This window comes from Dendrobates tinctorius, unplaced genomic scaffold, assembly GCF_039654945.1.
Source record: "Dendrobates tinctorius isolate UK_male_01 unplaced genomic scaffold, ASM3965494v1 ptg000404l, whole genome shotgun sequence".
Lineage (NCBI taxonomy): Eukaryota > Metazoa > Chordata > Amphibia > Anura > Dendrobatidae > Dendrobates > Dendrobates tinctorius.
This window is the reverse complement of record NW_027362069.1, coordinates 136,352-149,560: the sequence shown is the minus strand read 5'-3', so window position 1 is coordinate 149,560 and position 13,209 is coordinate 136,352.

Here is a 13,209-nt window from a genome sequence, read left to right as displayed (position 1 = left end):
ATTAACGATCTGGTAGAAGGTTTGCACAGTAAAATACGATATTTGCAGATGATACAAAACTATGTAAAGCAGTCAATACAAGAGAAGATAGTATTCTGCCACAGATGGATCTGGATAAGTTGGAAACTTGGGCCGAAAGTTGGCAGATGCGGTTTAACAATGATAAATGTAAGGTTATACATATGGGAAGAAGGAATCAATATCATCATTACATACTGAACGATAAACCACTGGGTAAATCTGACATGGAGAAGGACTTGGGGATCCTGGTTAATGATAAACTTACCTGGAGCAGCCAGTGCCAGGCAGCGGCTGCCAAGGCAAACAGGATCATGGGGTGCATTAAAGAGGTCTGGATACACATGATGAGAGCATTATACTGCCTCTGTACAAATCCCTGGTTACACCACACATGGAGGACTGTGTACAGTTTTGGGCACCGGTGCTCAGGAAGGATATAATGGAACTAGAGCGAGTACAAAGGAGGGCAACAAAATTAATAAATGGGATTGGGGAACTACAATACCCAGAGAGATTAGCAAAATTAGGATTATTTAGTCTACAAAAAAGACGACTGAGGGGCGATCTAATAACCATGTATAAATATATAAGGGGACAATACAAATATCTCGCCCAGGATCTGTTTATACCAAGGAAGGTGACGGTCACAAAGGGGGCATTCTCTGCGTCTGGAGGAGAGAAGGTTTTTCCACCAACATAGAAGAGGATTCTTTACTGTTAGGGCAGTGAGAATCTGGAATTTCCTGCCTGAGGAGGTGGTGATGGCGAAATCAGTCGAGGAGTTCAAGAAAGGCCTGGATGTCTTCCTGGAGCGTAACAATATTGTATCTTACAGTTATTAGGTTCTTTAGAAGGACGTAGATCTGGGGATTTATTCTAACAATTCTATAGGCTGAACTGGATGGACTAATGTCTTTTTTCGGCCTTACTAACTATGTTACTATGTTGCTCAGGTCGAGCAAATAGGAATACTTGGGTACTCGGTCAGAACAACGAGCCCAATGTAAGTCTATGGGAGACCCGAGCATTATTACCGCAATCCCCCCCGGGGGTCCTTTTAAGGTCTATAAACATCGGGAAATGATGGAAACACTGCTAAAATGACACGGGATCATCATGGGGATCGCCCCTGGAAGCAGTCCTGACTCCTAGTTCACAGTTGTAAACAATGTTGTCAGAGTTTCATGCCACTTTTACCAGTGCACCAAGAAACATACCAAAATGAAACCAAAACGGATTTTGCTGGGAAATATGTTAAGGTGCATCCTTTCCAGGTTAATGACTTGTACATAATAATTAACCCCAGACTAAAATCTTCCTCCACCACTTGGGCTATGTTCAGATTCAGCGTTTTTGAAGCGTTTTTCAACTTTAACATTGCTTTAAACCAATACAAATGCATTCACTGGGAAATGTCAATGTAACATTTACCAACCCTAGCTGCTATGTGGTGTGTGACACATAAGCAGACACATCTTGTTTCATTTATGAATGAGTGACTCAAAGTCACAGAGCTTATTTTTACCGGGACATCAGCCGGCATTAATCTTCTTAAAGGGCCATTATTAAACAGTGGGTCTCCTAAAGTGTTATAGCATATGCAGTGAGTGGATGGGCTGAAAAGAATTACGACGCACCCCGATACCCCTTTCACGAGATGTCCAGGAGGGCTTCCACAAAAAATGTTGCATTGAATGCAAGGACTGCCCTACTACCAAGTCATATGCACCCCAATAAGCCTTTAAACCCAGGTACTGGATGTGCCCAGGAAAATCCACTTCACATTATTCATTTTGTACTGCCCTTCTGTTTTCTTATGCATTGACTGCAAGGCCTGCCCTGCTACCAAGTCATATGCACCTCAATAAGCCCAATCCCCCCCTTGGAAGAAACATGTAGGATGGCCTCTTAACAAAAAATTTCCCATTAAAAAGAGCGGGTCTCCTAGACTTGTAATTGCCATACACTAAGTGTATTGGGCTGACAAACATTTTCCCCTGTGGGGTACATCTCAACCTTTTCCATAAGTATTTAACGCCCAGCAAAAAAAACCCACCCTTGTTAGGATTTTGACACTGGCTGTAGCAACACGGAAGCCTGATTAAAACCTATGCCCAATTCAAAGGAGCAGGTCTCCTAGAGTTGGAATACCCATACACTAAGTGTACGGCCAGGCAAACATTTCCCCCTGGGGGGTACACCTCAACCGTTTTCAGAACAAGTATTTTACGCACAGCATAACCACCCACCCTTGCTAATAATTCGACACTGGCTGTAGCTGCACGGAACACATAAACCCTTTTGATCTAGTGGTGGCGGATGATGAGATGTGGAGGAAGGCCTGATTTAAAACTATGCCCAATTTAAAGGAGTGGATCTCCTAGACTTGGAATGCCCATACACTAAGTGTATGGCCTGGAAAACATTTCCCCCTGGGGGTAGATAACAACATAGTGTGTACATTTTTTTTAGGGGCATCATGAACACCTTGCAAAACTGTAACATGGTTTCCAACACAGTTGCTGCTGGGAAGGTGCATGTTTTTAGTAACAATATGGCGGACGAATCGTTGGATGAAGTGATCTGGAAAAGGGGCATGGTGATGACAGGAATGGGAAAGTACATGATTAATAACAGCAGTGACTATGGGAGGTATGAGATCCAGGATACAGCCAACAATGATTAGTCGTTTAGCCACCATCAATTATCAGAATGGGTTTCATGCCCATTTGAAGATCGGTGTAACAGATGAGTGTGGTGTGAGACTTGGCCTAAGAAATGCCTGTCCAAAATATGCTGCCAAAGACGCATGTGTGTGTATAAAGGGCAAAGTGCAACATGTTCGTGAGATGCTGAATTATATAAAGCAGATGAGTGTTGGAGGAAAACCAAACAAACAAATGGATGCTCGGGAAAACTTTAACCCCTTTCTGACATCTGACGTACTATCCCGTCCACGGTACCCGGGCCCGTATGACCGGGGACGGGATGGTACGTCAGCACGATCAGCGGCCCTCCCGGAGGGGAGCGCCACTGATTGCGGCTGGGTGTCAGCTGATTATCACAGCTGACACCCGGCACTATGTGTCAGGGGTGGTCACGGACCACCCCCGGCACATTAACCCCTGGCACACTGCGATCAAACATGATCGCGGTGTAGCAGGGGATTAGGGAAGAATTGCGCAGGGAGGGGGCTCCTTGCACGCTTCCCTGAGACCCTCAGAGCAGCGTGATGTGCTTGCGCTGCTTCGAGGGTCTCCTCCCTGCAGGCCCCCGGATCCAAGATGGCCGTGAGAGCCTGCAGGAAGGCAGCTTCCTCAGTGCTTGCTGAGAGCAGGCATTAAGAAAGCCTGTGCAGCGCCTGTCAGATCGCTAATCTGTCACAGGGCTCTTCAAAGTGTCAGATCAGCTATCTGACACTTTATTGTAATGTCCCACATTGGGACAATATAATAAAATGCAAAAAAAAACAAGTGTAAAAACAAATTTATAAAATCCTAAATAAATAATAAAAAAAACCCTAATAAATTATTTTTTTGTAAATAAAAAAACAAAACAATAAAAATACACATATTTAGTATCGCCGCATCCGTAACGACCTGCCCTATAGAATTGTCCCACTAGTTAACCCCTTTAGTGAACCCCTTCAAAAAAAAAAACTAGGCAAAAAACAATGCTTTATCATCATACCGCTGAACAAAGTGCAATACCACACAATCAAAAAGATGTATATAAATAAACATGGTACCCAGGGCCGTATTTAGAGTTTGTGCTGCCTTAGGCACTTTTTGTGCTGCCTCCCCCATTGGCGAGTATGACTAATGCAGACACTGTCGGCAGTGACTTAGGCTACTTTCACATCAGCGATTTTCGCCATTTGCTGCAGATCCTTCAGTTTTTCTGCATCTGTCACGTAACGGATCACTTATGGCAACGCTGCATTCGGCCTCATTCATTCCCTATGGGACATGTGCGGCACTTGCGGTTTTGCCGCGATCCCGCAAAATGCGGTACTTGCAGCAATGGAAAAAAACGCTGCTAGCTGTGTTTTATTTATCTCACCGCAAGTGCAAAACCGCAAGTGTGCGGCTGCATGAATTTCTACGTAGCTGAACGCTCCAGTCCCGAGTGATGGCGGCAGTGCCGTGTATTGAGGTGCGAGACTCATGTGAGTTTGTCGCAAGTGTGACCCCGGCCTAACGCAGATTTTATGTGTGTTTCTTTATTTAACTCTCTATGTACCTTTTATAAATATTACTAAACATCAGGCTTGGTATTATCTTGGTATTAGATATATACAGTGCCTTGCAAAAGTATTCACCCCCTGGAACTTTTCAACCTTTTCCCACATATCATGCTTCAAACATAAAGATACCAAATGTAAATTTTTGGTGAAGAATCAACAACAAGTGGGACACAATTGTGAAGTTGAACGGAATTTATTGGTTATTTTAAATTTTTGTGGAAATTCAAAAACTGAAAAGTGGGGCGTGCAATATTATTCGGCCCCTATAACTTAATACTTTGTTGTGCCACCTTTTGCTGCGATTATAGTATGTAATCTATCAGTTTTGTACATGGAGAGACTGAAATTCTCGCCCATTCTTCCTTGGCAAACAGCTCGAGCTCAGTGAGGTTGGATGGAGATCGTTTGTGAACAGCAGTTTTCAGCTCTTTCCACAGATTCTTGATTGGATTCAGGTCTGGACTGTGACTTGGCCATTCTAACACCTGGATACGTTTATTTGTGAACCATTCCATTATAGATTTTGCTTTATGTTTGGGATCATTGTTTTGTTGTAAGACAAATCTTTGTCCCAGTCTCAGGTCTTTTGCAGACTCTAACAGATTTCCTTCAAGAATGGTCCTGTATTTGGCTCTATCCATCTTCCCATCAATTTTAACCATCTTCCCTGTCCCTGCTGAAGTAAAGCAGGCTCAAATCATGATGCTGCCACCACCATGTTTGACAGTGGGGATGATGTTTTCAGGGTGATGAGCTGTGCTGCCTTTATGCCAAACATATCGTTTGGCATTGTTGCCAAAAAGTTTGATTTTGGTTTCATCTGACCAGAGCACCTTCCTCCACATGTTTGGTGTGTCTCCCAGGTGACTTGTTGCAAACTTTAAATGACACTTTTTATGGATATCTTTGAGAAATGGCTAGATTTGTGCAGTGTACGACTGATTGTTGTCCTATGGACAGACTGTCCCACTTCAGCTGTAGATGTCTGCAGTTCATCCAGAGTGATCATGGGCCTCTTGGTTGCATCTCTTATCAGTCTTCTCCTTGTTTGAGATGAAAGTTTAGAGGGACGGCCGGGACTTGGTAGATTTGCAGTGGGATGATACTCCTTCCATTTCAATATGATCGCTTGCACAGTGCTCCTTGAGATGTCTAAAGTTTTGGAAATCATTTTGTATCCAAATCCGGCTTTAAACTTCTCCACAACAGTATCACGGACCTGCCTGTTGTGTTCCTTGGTCTTCATGATGCTCTCTGTGCTTCATACAGAACCCTGAGACTATCACAGAGCAGGTGCATTTATATGGAGACTTGATTACACACAGGTGGATTATATTTACTATCATTAGTCATTTAGGACAACATTGGATCATCCAGAGATCCACAATGAACTTCTGGAGTGAGTTTGCTGCACTGAAAGTAAAGGGGCTGAATAATATTGCACGCCCCAAAAATTTAAAATAACCAATAAATTTCGTTCAACTTCACAATTGTGTCCCACTTGTTGTAGATTCTTCACCAAAAATTTACATTTGGTATCTTTATGTTTGAAGCATGATATGTGGGAAAAGGTTGAAAAGTTCCAGGGGCCGATTACTTTCGCAACGCACTGTATAGATAGATCTATCATTTATCGATATATCTATCATCTATCTGTGTGTGTAAACATTATTCTTCAATGGAGTAAGTAAATGAAGAGGTTGAACAAGAAATGACATCACAATTCTTTTTGGTAAATAATAGATTGTTATTTAGCCTACAAAAATGCATACAAATCCGCATGAAAAAAACGCTTGAAAATCTGTATAAAAATGCACAGATTTTTACCTGCATTTTCTGCTAAGAGATGCAGATTTTGTGCATAAAATTCTGCAGACAAATCCGCACCGTGTGCACATACCCTAAGGCTATGTTTCCACGTTCAGGAAACACTGCAGAGAGGACGCAGCTCCGTCCCAAGCTTTGCCGGCTTTAGTACGTGCGGTGACGCCACACAGCACCGGCTCCAGGTTTTTGAGGGCCCCGGGCAAAATAGTCTCAGTGGGCCCCCCCCTTTAACACATACCACGATCATCACTAGCTAGGTCCTGGAGAATGATGGTTGAGACCGGGGTCTTGAGTTTGGAGACATTGGAGGTTGTTGGTGTTGCTTTGCTAGGTCTGTTAGGTGGTCACCAACCCTCCCCCCCAAAGCCAGAACTCACCTTTGTTGTGGGTTGAGAACTTGAGATGAGAAGCCAGGAGATGTGTGTCAGCAAGTGTCAGGTGCGGCGGTGCCTGCTGCTGCAGCAGGAGCCGCCGGAGCGAGGAGCCACAACAAGCGCCGGGGCCCGGGAGATCAGCCGCCAGTGTCTGGTGCAGCGGTGGAAGCTGCTGCAGCAGTAGCCGCCAGAGCGAGGTGCCTCACTGAGCGCCGGGTGCCACTGCCAGCTGGAGCTGCCGCAGCAGGAGCCGCCACACCACTCACTGTCTTGCAGTGAGGAGCCTCACTCAGCGATCGCCAGCCACTCACTAGGTGTCAGGAGATGTGTCGCTCGTCGCCGGTGTCTGGTCGCCCCCCGGTCCCTCCATTTCCAGAGCGAGGCACGCAGCGTGCTTCACAAAGCTGCGTCCTCCGCCCTGTCACTTACTCCCTGCAGCACACGTGACAAGAGGCAGGGGAGGGGTGCTCTCCACCAATCAAAGGAAGACACTCCTGGGCTGCTGGACTGTGATTGGCTAACAGCACGTGTCTCCTGCCGGCGCCACCGAATCAGATTCAAGGTCGCATTCCCCAGCAGCCAGACAGTGTGTAGGCCCTTCTGTCGTGCCAGGGCCCCGTCACTTGCCCGGTGTACGCCCGGTGCTGACGCCGGGCCTGATCTCCGCATGTTATCATTGAACCGTGTGGAATCTCCGCATCCTATTCATAGAACTGGGTTATTTATCTTGTGTAGACTGAGCGTCTCCGTGAGATAAACAGACATGCTGCGGTCTAGAGAGATGCGCCACATGTGCGCATACGCGGCTCTGCCACCTGCGTGTTTGAACACATAGTGGAGACGGGATATGATAAAATCCCCTCCACTGTGCCGTAACATCTGGATGTATTGGATGTATGAATGAGGCCTTAGTCAGAGACTGGGCAGTAATAGAATAGTAAAATCCATCTAGTAATCCTCCAAAGTCTGCTGGACATGGGGTGGGGAGAGTTTATTGCTCAGTTAGTACAGACACCTGACTTCTTGCTGTTAACCAGTTACTGCTCTCTGGTCCACCACACTGCTGTGTCCAAAGAGGAAGACAGTGAGACAGGCAGCGACATCGCATCAGAGAGCTCGTGACCTCAGAAGATCCCCAGATCCTGGTATTGTGACATAATATTAAGAGCAATATTCATTCATTGATATTGCACTATTAAGGCCAGGTTCAGATTGCGTTTTGCAGCCCGTTCAGCGCATAGCTAATAGTTAACGGTATAGCATAACGCGATCAATACTATAATGATTCATCTGCACTAGCGGTGACGGAGCCTCAGACGCTGTAGGCCGCGTCCGAGGCTCCGTCACAGAATGGCGGCACTTCGTGAGTGCATGCCGCTTTACGGCATGTGTCGCGATGCGCCACATAATGGGGGTCAATGGCAGCGTTAACTGCTTTACACTGCGCTATACCGTGGTGTAACGCAGTCCGTCTAACGGACTGCCTAAACGCAATGTGACCCCAGCCTAACCCCGTAGCACTTTACATACATCATCAACACTATCCCCATTGGGGCTCACAATCTAAACATCCTATTAGTAGGTCTTTTGAGTGTGGTAGGAAACCCACACAAACACTGGGAGAACATAGAAACTCTTTTCAGAGGTCATCCTTGTTGGGATTTGAACCCCAGACTCCATTGCTACAAAGCTGTTGCGCTGACTACTGAGCCAATATATACAGTACTGAGCCACCGCGTACAGTGCTAACCACTGAGCCACCATGTACAGTACTAACCACTGAGCCACCGTGCTGCCATAATAGCTATGCAAGAATATTTTTGCTGGCAGCATTGTATATTAGCTTCATTTCACCCCTTCAAACTTTTTATATGTTTCCAAGACAAACTCCATAAATACCTTTATATGGTCAGTCCCTTTCTCCCATATTCAGAAATCAGCATTTCAATTGATATATTAATAATGCCTAAAGACTATGGTGGATCTTATCCCTCTGTCACTCCAGCTCTATTTCCCACACAGTGCCACCTCCTTCACTGATAGCATCTATGATGTGTTTCCTTCTGGAAAAAAGAGCTGTAGTCAATCAGTAAGAGGTGGCACCGAGCGGGTCTAGAGCTGGAGCAACAGATCTGCTCCCTCATTTGAATATGTGTGCAAACCGATTTCAGATGAATGGACTGAACATGTAAAAATATTGCTGGAATTGTCTTTGAAAGAGCTACATGGGCATACACATAGATTCGGACCCCTTACTCATTCCCTATGGGACTTGCGAACATGTTCTGCACTTGCGGTTTTGCACTTGCGGTGAGACAAATAAAACACAGCTAGCAGCGGTTTTTTCCATTGCTGCAAGTACCGCATTTTGCTGAATCGCGGCAAAACCGCAAGTGCCGCACATGTCCGCAAGTCCCATAGTGAATGAATCAGGCCGAATGCAGCATTGCCATAAGTGATTTGTTACGTGACAGATGCGGAAAAACTGACGGATCTGCCGCGAATGGCGAAAATCGCTGATGTGAAAGTAGCCTAAGTCATTACCGACAGTGTCTGCATTAGTCATACTCACCAATGGGGGGGGCAGCACGAAAAGTTCCTAGGGCAGCATAAACTCTAAATACGGCCCTGGGTACCATGTTTATTTATATTAGTCTTTTTGATTGTGTGGTATTGCACCTTGTTCGGCAGCATGATGATAAAGCATTGTTTTTTGTCTAGTTTTTTTTTTTTAAGGGGTTCACTAAAGGGGTTAACTAGTGGGACAGTTTCATAGGGCGGGTCGTTACGGATGTGGCGATACTAAATATGTGTATTTTTATTGTTTTTGTTTTTTTATTTACAAGAAAAGAATTTATTAGGGATTTTTTTTATTTATTTAGGATTTTTTTTATAAATTACTGTTACACTTTTTTTTTTTTTGCATTTTATTATATTGTCCCAATGTGGGACATTACAATAAAGTGTCAGATAGCTGATCTGACACTTTGCAGTGCGCTGTGTCAGATTAGCGATCTGACAGGCACTGCACAAGCTTTCTTAATGCCTGCTCTCAGCAGGCACTGAGGAAGCTGCCTTCCTGCAGGCCCCCGTGGCCATCTTGGATCCGGGGGCCTGCAGGGAGGAGACCCTCGAAGCAGCGCGAGCACATCGCGCTGCTCTGAGGGTCTCAGTGAAGCGTGCAGGGGGCCCCCTCCCTGCGCAATTCTTCCCTAATCCCCTGCTACACCGCGATCATGTTTGATCGCAGTGTGCCAGGGGTTAATGTGCAGGGGGCGGTCCGTGACCACCCCTGACACATAGTGCCAGGTGTCAGCTGTGATAATCAGCTGACACCCGACCGCGATCAGCGGCGCTCCCCTCCGGGAGGGCCGTTGATCGTGCTGACTTACCATCCCGTCCCCGGTCATACGGGCCCGGGTACCGTGGACGGGATGGTACGTCAGATGTCAGAAGGGGTTAAACTTTTCACGAGCATCCATTAGTTTGTTTGGTTTTCCTCCACCACTGATCTGCTTTCTCTAATTCAGCATCTCACGAACATGTTGCACTTAGCCCTTTATACAGACACGTGCGTCTTTGGCAGCATATTTTGGACAGGCATTTCTTAGGCCAAGTCTCACATGCACATCTATTACACCGATCTTCAAACGGGCATGAAACCCATTCTGGTAATTGATGGTGGCTAAACAACGAATCATTGTTGGCTGTATCCTGGATCTCATACCTCCCATAGCCACTGCTGTTATTAATCATGTACGTTCCCATGCCTGTCATCACTATGCCCCTTTTCCAGATCACTTCATCCAACGATTCATCCGCCATATTGTTACTAAAAACATGCACCTTCCCAGCAGCAACTGTGTTGGAAACCATGTTACAGTTTTGCAAGGTGCTCATGATGCCCCTAAAAAAAATGTTCACACTATGTTGATATCTATCCCCGGGGGAAATGTTTTCCAGGCCATACACTTAGTGTATGGGCATTCCAAGTCTAGGAGATCCACTCCTTTAATTTGGGCATAGTTTTAAATCAGGCCTTCCTCCACTTCTCATCATCCCCCGCCACTAGATCACCAGCGTTAACGTGTTCCGTGCAGTTACAGCCAGTGTCAAATTCCGAACAAGGGTGAGTAATTTTGCTCGGCATAAAATACTTGTTATGGAAAAGGTGGAGGTGTATCCCCATGGGGGAATTGTTTGTCAGCCCAATACACTTAGTGTATGGCAATTACAAGTCTAGAAGACCCGCTCCTTTTTAATGGGACATTTTTTGTTAAGAGGCCCTCCTGTTATGAATGGGTCACCGAGGATGAAAAAATAAACAACAAGCTAAGTCTCAGAAAACCAGAGAAGTTGGTAACTATACAGATTGCAGATCCCTGAACTTAACCGCACAACTAGCAGCAGTCGTGGAGCGTTCCTACGATGGTCCTAGACACCTCGTCACAACCAAAGAGCTACATAAGCCTAAAGCAGGAAAAGAGGAAAACTAATTGCCCCAGAGCAGACCCCAAAGGAAAGACAGCCCTCCACATGTATTGACGGTGAAACAAGATGAAATTACAAACAAAGGCAGGAAAATAGGCTGAGCAAACGATGGGGCCCGACTAACTAGAAAGGACAGGAAAGGAAAGACACTGTCTGCAATCTGCCAAAAAAACCTACAAAAATATTGTCCAACACTTCTGATAACAAAATTAACCCTGAAGTCACTAGACTTCTACACCTATATCAGCACTCATAATATTCTGAGACAGAGCAAAAAGAGGCCAATCTAATAAGGGACAAAAAGCAGCTTATCAAATACTGATACATAGGAGTGGAAATTCAGCGTAGCCCAGCAGGGGCAGGCTGACCACACAAGAAACTGAACTGACGAACAAGCGCAAGTGTGAACAATAGCAAAAAACAAACTTAACTTGAGAAGACTGGAAGAGAGCTGAAGTCCAGGACCTGAGAAGCCGACTGAATAACCAGCACTAGGATAGGGCGTCAGCTGTCTTATATCCAGTCTGATACTCCAGGGATCCAATTGTTATCTTCTTCATCAGGTGGCAGATCACTACCACTTAAACCAACCGCACTACCTCCTGTCACCACCAGAGGGAGAACGGGAGGGGAACTCTCAACTGGTGGAGCCGAAAATGAGTTCATAAAACCCTCCTACATGTTTTTTCCAAGGGGGGATTGGGCTTATTGCGGTGCATATGACTTGGTAGCAGGGCAGGCCTTGCAGTCAATGCATAAGAAAACAGAAGGGCAGTACAAAATGAATGTGAAGTGGATTTTCCTGTTCCCTTCCAGTATGTGGGTTCAAAGACTTATTGGGGTGCATATGACTTGGTAGCAGGGCAGGCCTTGCAGTCAATGCAACATTTTTTGTGGAAGCCCTCCTGGACATCTCGTGAAAGGGGTATTGGGGTGCGTTGTAATTCTTTTCAGCCCATCCACTCATTGCATAGGCTATAGCAGTTTAGGAGACCCACTGTTTAATAATGGCCCTTTAAGAAGATGAATGCCGCCTGATGTCCCGGGACAGATAGGCTCCATGACTTTGAGTCCCTCATTCATAAATGAAACAAGATATGTCTGCTTATGTGTCACACACCACAAAGCAGCTAAGGTTGGTAAATGTTACATTGACATTTCCCAGTGAATGCATTTGTATTGGTTTAAAGCAATGTTAAAGTTGAAAAACGCTTCAAAAGCGCTGCATCTGCACATTGTTCCTCCACTACTTGGGCTATTTGGTCTGGGGTTAATTATTTTGCCTTATATACAAGTCATTAACTTGGAAAGGATGTACCGTAACATATTTCCCAGCAAAATCCGTTTTGGTTTCGTTTTGGTATGTTTTTTGGTGCACCGGTAAAAATGTCATGAAACTCTGACATTGTTTAAAGCTGTGACCTAGGAGTCAGGAATGCTTCCTGGGGCGATCCCCATGATGGTCCTGTGCCATTTGAGCAGTGTTTCCATCATTTCCCGATGTTTTTAGACCTTAAAAGGACCCCCGGGGGGATCATGGTAAAAATGCTCGGGTCTCCCATAGACTTACATTGGGCTCGTTGTTCTGTCCGAGTACCCGAGTATTCCAATTTGCTTGACCTAAGCACTGGGCACTTGAGCATTTTAGTGCTCGCCCATCACTAATTGTAACCAGAACCTTTGAAATTTCGGGATATTACAGACCCGCTTTTTAGTTTGACATATGTTAAATCTACTGATCTCACAGAACAACTGCCCATAATAATATATGTTATTCACCATAAATACTGGACGTGAAGCACCATGTATCTTATCAATGGTATCTAGTGGAGCAGAAGCTATCCTCCAGGAACACAGACCAATATAGTATATCATTACTCTGCAGAGAGTTTATCACTATAGTCGGATGGTAGATATATATCTAGATGGGAAAAGATGACTAGGGGGAAAGGGTGAGGATGGAAGTAAGATGGGGAATTGTGGCCAGGGAGAGAGCACAGTAGGTGCTCATCCGCGCTGATTCTACCGGCAAGAATCTTCTTATGGGAGAGAAAGAAGGGGAAATACAATATATTTGATCATATATATTATATTTATACCTAATTTATAACCCACTTGCTGATTGTCTCTCTTAGGCCAGACACATCCACACAATCACAGGGAGTGAGTGTGAGGACAAAATAGTATTGTGACCCGGTCACTGCTTCAGAGTCATCGCTAGTGCACAAATCCAGAAGCAGGAGAACGTGG